We start from the raw sequence: 6,380 nt of genomic DNA, 5'->3' as shown, positions 1-6,380 counted from the left end.
GCATGCACAGAAGACAGATAAGTTGGCGTGCACTTCTTCAAAGTTCTGTTTGGTAAGTCGTCGTTCTTCAAGTTTGTTGAGTAAAATAAACCTTTTTTCCTGAATGCTTCCAAACCTGAATGCACTTTGTATTTATATAAAGGGCAAAAATCAAGAGGGTCTGGCAGAGCACGACGTCCATCGAAGACAACCGTCGTTTTGTCCAGTGTCAAAAGAGAACCTCTCTCTGTCCGATTCTGGCTAAGACGCACCCATGGAGCCCAACTGAAGGATGACTGGACTTGAAAGAGGTGGACTGACCTGAGGTCACTTCTCCTTTTTTCTCTGTGATATGAGAGTGGCCGGTTTTAAACTCGTGGAACCTCTGCAAGCTGAGCGTCTGTCGTTTCAACACAGACGACACAGCGCCCGGCAGCAACATCATGCAAGAAAGGCTGTCGTTCCGTGCGATCCGGCCAAGCAAAGGTGCCCTCCAGAGTCCTTACTAGTGAAGTGCTGCTAAACATTCGTCTTGTTCATCATAGCTAATATTTTTATTTCACATGGGTATTCAAGCTGAATTATATGATCATATTTAGAGAAATTATTGCTAGTATTATTCATGAGAGAAAGCTCACACAGCTGCCATGCCGTTCCATGCGATCCAGCCCAGCAAGTCGGCAGCATCCTCGATCTAATGCTACTGTCATTGCGCTGCTCATTTACTCCTCACACTTTGCAGGTCAGGGAGGCCTTCTTACATGTGCCAGTCAACCGGCGAGGCTCGCCCACATCCTTACGCTACTGTCGTTGCTGCTCGTTTCTTGTGGAGTCGGCACCATCCGCTACTCCTCCTCAACGACGACAGTCCATGACAACAGCACGGACATGATCCCGCTGCTAGATTTCAAGCGGGCCATCACCAACAACTCAAGGCAAGCCTTGAGATCATGGCACGTCGGTGTCCCCCTTTGCACATGGAACGGCGTCCTCTGCAGACGAAGCACCCAGGGCGAGTCATCGGGCTGAACCTTATGAACCTATCGTTGTCGGGCACGATTTCACCATCCCTCGGGAATATAACATTCCTTAGGAGTCTGGAACTGTCAATGAATGGCTTCACCGGCGAGATACCTCCTTTCAACCGTCTCCAAAGATTGGAGTTCCTTGACTTGCGGTACAACTCACTGCAAGGGATCAATCCGGATACTCTTACAAACTGCTCTAGTCTACCGTACCTATCCCTGTCTAGCAACTTACTAATAGGAGAAGTTCGCAGTGGTATAGACCTCCTGTCCAATCTAGTGTGGTTAGATCTTTCCTTCAATAATCTGACCGGAGAAATCCCACCAAGCCTAAAAAACAGCAGTCAGCTTGAACACATCTGGCTTGCTGATAATAAGCTCACCGGAACCATTCGTGATGAGGTGGGAAAACTACCAAATCTTTCTGATTTATACCTTGCTGAAAATATGCTATCAGGTGGAATCCCAGAAACTCTGTACAAATACAATCAGTCTTCTCTCAAATATTTGTCCCTTAGGTTCCAATATGCTTGGGAAAACACTGCCATCTAACTTTGGTGATACCCTCCTGGATCTTCAATATCTCACATTGGAGGATAACAATTTTGAAGGTCATCTCCCAGCATCACTAGGCAATATTTCTGGGCTAGAGTGGTTAGACTTGTCATTCAACAATTTCGTTGGTCAAGTTCCAAGTTCTTTTGGTAGTCTTGGCCTGTTAGAATACCTAAACCTTCAGCAAAACAACTTGTCGGGCTTCATTCCAGGAGAGCTGGGTGGCTTGCAACACCTCACCAATTTGTATCTGTCTGATAATAATCTGGGAGGTGGGGTACCATGAAACAGAGTCTTTGTTGGAAATAAGCGGGGCAAGAGCCTTTATCAGTATTGGAGGCAACCGGTGGGGACTCCTTTGGAGGAACACTGGATCTGCTCCCATGTCCTACTATCTCTCGGACAAAAGATACACATTAGCATGTACTACCTTGACAATTTGTATCTGTCTGATAATAATCTGCAAGGTGCAGATAGCGGCCATCCAGGCTCGCGAGATTCTTGATGGGAAGTTGGCGGAGGCTCGTCAGACCCTCCTCGCTCCCCCCATCCCCTCGGGCCCTCCTCCGGTGGCTACCACGTCTCAGCCCCGGAGGACGGCTGGCCGCCCCCCTGCGGTGGAGGCTGAGCCTCGGGGCCGCACCCGCTCTCGCACTGCCGCTCTCCGCGCCCAAAGCGCCCCCCGCGTCCTGGGGTCAAGCAGCCCCCCAATGGCTCCTTAATGCGTGCCCTATTCTGGAACATCCACGGGTTTGGCCATGACGGCCGACGCCGCCAACCCATCGAGTACGTTCGCGATGAGCATATTGACATAGTGGCGATCCAGGAAACCATGCGCTCTGACTTCTCATTGCCGGAGCTTGACCGACTGAGCTCCCACCTCTTTGCATGGCACTGGCTCCCTTCTAGTGGGAACGCCGGCCATTCGGGTGGCATCCTTCTGGGTGTGAAGGATGCCACCTTCGAGGTGGGAAGTATGGACCGGGGCCAGTTCTTTGTTAGTATGGAGCTTTATGAACGGGCCCTGAACTTTAAATGGGAGGTTATCATCGTCTATGGCCCGGCTGACCACAATAGATCCGCGTCCTTCCTTGATGAGCTTAATCGGAAGGTTTCGGCGGCCTCCCTGCCGGTGGTTGTCGGAGGCGATTTTAACCTCCTCCGATTCGCAGAAGACAAGAGCAATGATCATGTTAACTATGCACGTATGCAGATGTTTAACGACTGCATTGCCGATCTGGGTCTTCGCGAAATAGATAGGATCGGTGCCAGGTTCACCTGGACTAACCGGCAAGCCTCCCCGACCCAGTCCGTCTTGGACCGGGTCCTAGTCTCCCCGGAATGGGACCTTCGCTGTCCTCTGGCCTCTCTTCAGGCCATCACGCGGATTGGCTCCGACCACGTCCCTCTTCTCTTGTCCTCCTCCGACGAGCGTCCTCCGATCTCCCCTAGATTCCGGTTTGAGACATTCTGGCTGTCCCAAACTGGATTTGTGGAGGCTGTTGGGGCTCGATGGGTGGAGACTAGGTCTCTCCCTCACTCCCGCCCCCCCTCTGCTATTGACTCTTGGCAACTCTGTGCCAAGCGCGGTCGGCAGTTCATGAAGGGGTGGGGTGCCAATCTGGGCCGTGACCTCCGCGAGCGAAAAGAGGTCCTGCTGACCGCCATTTAGGCACTGGACCTCCGTGCGGATACGTTCGACCTCTCCCCTGACGAGTGGCTCTCTCGGTATGACCTGGAAGACCAACTCTCCATCATCTACACAGATGAGGAAGCTTACTGGCGCTTGCGGGGCTCCCAGAAATGGGTCCTGAAGGGCGATGCGAACACTGCCTACTTTCAGGCCATAGCTAACGGTCGCCGGAGACACAACACCATCCCCCTCCTCTGGGACGGTCCGTCCCTTCTGCAGTCCCCGAGCGACATTATGACTCATGTCGACGGATTCTATCGATCCCTTTTCTCTGCCTCTCCTAGGAGCGGCCTGTCTCTGGCCCTCGACTGCTGGTCCGGCCACCAGTGTGTTTCAGATGCGGAGAATGCCGCCCTCACGGCTCCATTCTCGGAGGATGAGGTATGGACGGCCATTAGAGGCATGAATCCCTCCTCGGCCCCGGGTCCGGACGGCCTTCCGGTGAAATTCTTCCAAACCTTCTGGAATGTGATTAAGCCAGAAATCATGGCCATTTTTGACGAGTTCTACGTTGGGACCATATCGACCTTGGTCGCCTCAACTATGGGATCATCTCGCTCATTCCCAAAGTACCGGGGGCCTCCAACATCCGCCAGTTCCGCCTGATCACGGTGATCAATGTGATCTTCCGGACTCTGGCTAAAGGGTACGCCAATAGGGTGACCCTGCTCGCGGACCTCATTACCCACCCCAACCAGTCCGCCTTCGTGAAAGGGCGGTATATCCTGGATGGGGTGCTAGTTCTTCATGAAGTTCTCCATGAGGTCCGGTCGAAACACCTTAAGGCAGTTTTCCTGAAAATTGATTTTCACAAGGCCTATGACAATGTTAGTTGGTCCTTCCTTCGGGAAGTTTTGCTCCGGAAGGGCTTCGATGATCGTTGGGTCACCCGGGTGATGCAGATGGTGTCCTGTGGTCGCACTGCTGTGAACATCAATGGAGAAATTGGGCCTTACTTCCCCACCCTTTGTGGAGTTAGACAAGGCGATCCTTTCTCTCCGTTCCTGTTCAACATGGTGGTGGATGCTCTTGCCGCCATCCTTGATAAGGCCAAAGCCGCTGGCCACATTCATGGGATCACCCCCCATCTGGCGGGCGGATCTGGGATCTCCATGCTCCAGTACGCCGACGACACCATCATCATGGTCAAGGGCTCGGACACGGACATCGCTAACCTCAAGTTCCTTCTTCTCTGCTTCCAACAAATGTCTGGCCTCAAGATCAACTTCGACAAGAGTGATGTGATGCTTATGGGCTACTCTCCGGCTGACGCCTTGGACATCGCCAACCGCCTCAATTGCCGCCTCAGCTCCTTTCCCACGACCTACTTGGGAACCCCCATCAGTGACTCTCGGCTCACTGTCGCGGACTTGCGCCCCACAGTGGCCAAGCTTCAAACACGCATGGAGCCGTGGCAAGGCCGGTGGCTGTCAAAGGCGGCTCGGACGATCCTCGTTAACTCCTCCCTCACTAGCCTCCTCCTGTTTCTTATGAGCTTCTATAGCCTCCATGAGACCCTTCACCATGAAATCGCCAAACTCCAATCTCGCTTCTTCTGGGCGGTTGACAACAATAAGCAGAAATATCACATGGTTAGCTGGCCGGACATCTGCAAGCCCCGTGAACAGGGAGGCCTCGGTATCATGTGCTCTAAACGCATGAACATCTCCCTCCTCACCCGCTAGCTCTGGCGCATTTCGCAGGGCCACGGTGGTCTCTAGCTTGACATAATCTAGAAAAAGTACTTGCGCGGACAGCCCCTCGCCTTCTGTCAAAGATCCGGCGGATCCCAGTTTTGGCAATCGGTTGTCCAACTGCTTCCCGTCCTTCGCATTGGCACCTCCATCTCGGTTGGATCGGGTACAGCGACGCTGTTCTGGTTCGACCGGTGGGCGGGAGACTCCCCCTTTGCGGCCCGCTTCCCCGACCTCTTCTCCATTGCTGTCGCCCCCCTAATCTCTGTTGAGAGGGCCCTTATTGACTTAGGGCGCCTCGCCTTCCGGAGGCCATTTGGGCCTCCGGAAGCCGCCGCGTGGCTGGAGCTGCTCGATTGCATCGCTCTCCACGAACCGGAGTTGGATGCGGGCCCGGACGAGGTTCGGTGGCGTCTTGAGCCTTGGGGCCAATTCTTCACCAAGTCCCTCTACTCGGCCATTGCCCCCTCCTCCGTCCCTCCCCCCCTTCCGGAGGTTTGGTCCATCCGCTTGCCACTGAAAATTCGGATCTTTATGTGGCAATGGATCCGCGGTAGGATCCCGTCTGGGGTGGAGGTCCGCAAACGCAATGGCCCTGGTCCGGCCTTTGCCCCCTGTGCGGTACCCCCGAAGACTCGAATCACATCTTCTTCTCCTGTGTCTCAGCTCAATTCTTGTGGAGCTGCTTTAGGGAGACTGTGGGAGGCGACTGGTGCCACACCAACTTCCCCGACCTCTTTGCCGAACTCCAAAACTCCCCTTCCCCCTCTCGCCAAATTAGGTGGCTCGAGATTGGGGTTCTTGCATGGACCCTTTGGACGATTCGCAATAAGCTTGTGATCCAGCGTATTCCTCTTCGACGGGCTACTGACGCTCTCTTCAAACTGTCTGGTTACTTGTAGCTATGGCGGCCGCTTAGCCGCCCTCAGGACCGCGACGTCATCACCGCCTTCATCGCCGACCTTCGCTCGATGGCCGTCCGTCTATCGCCGCCGCCCCCTCCGCCACCCCCGGAGCCGGATTAGACGCCTTGCCTTGGCCGCGTCCTTTTTTGTTTATTCTAGGCTTGTTGAGCTGTGCCCTCAGCAGAACCTTTGTACTCCTCGTTATGTGACTTGGGTGTGTGTGTGTGTTCCCAACTAGTCTGTGTATGTGTGCTCTTGGCGGTTTGCTTTATTTATAAAGCGGGGCGAAAGCCTTTTTCGGTAAACGGGCTATTTGTCGGAAATAACAGTCCCCCCTCACTTGGAGGCAACCGGTGGGGTGGGGACTTCTTTGGAGGTACCCATGATCGGCTGCTCTCATGTCCTACTATCTCTCTCGGAGAAAAGAAACACACTACGTACTACCTGATTATATTAGACTATACAATATTTGGTTTTCATACATGTCACTCATGTTGTTTGGCCTATTTTAGGCTCACCAAAAAGATGG

At 53.6% G+C, this 6,380-nt stretch overlaps 1 pseudogene; it reads left to right on the top strand.

Annotated features, from left to right (window-relative positions):
* The first annotated feature begins 422 nt into the window (after positions 1-422).
* LOC147966872 (uncharacterized) lies at positions 423-1,845 on the top strand (annotated as a pseudogene).
* Positions 1,846-6,380: the final 4,535 nt, after the last annotated feature.

Source organism: Triticum urartu, chromosome 6A, assembly GCF_056163025.1.
Source record: "Triticum urartu cultivar PI428250 chromosome 6A, HENAU_Tu73, whole genome shotgun sequence".
Taxonomy (NCBI): Eukaryota; Viridiplantae; Streptophyta; class Magnoliopsida; order Poales; family Poaceae; genus Triticum; species Triticum urartu.
This window is presented reverse-complemented; position numbering and strand designations above follow the sequence as displayed.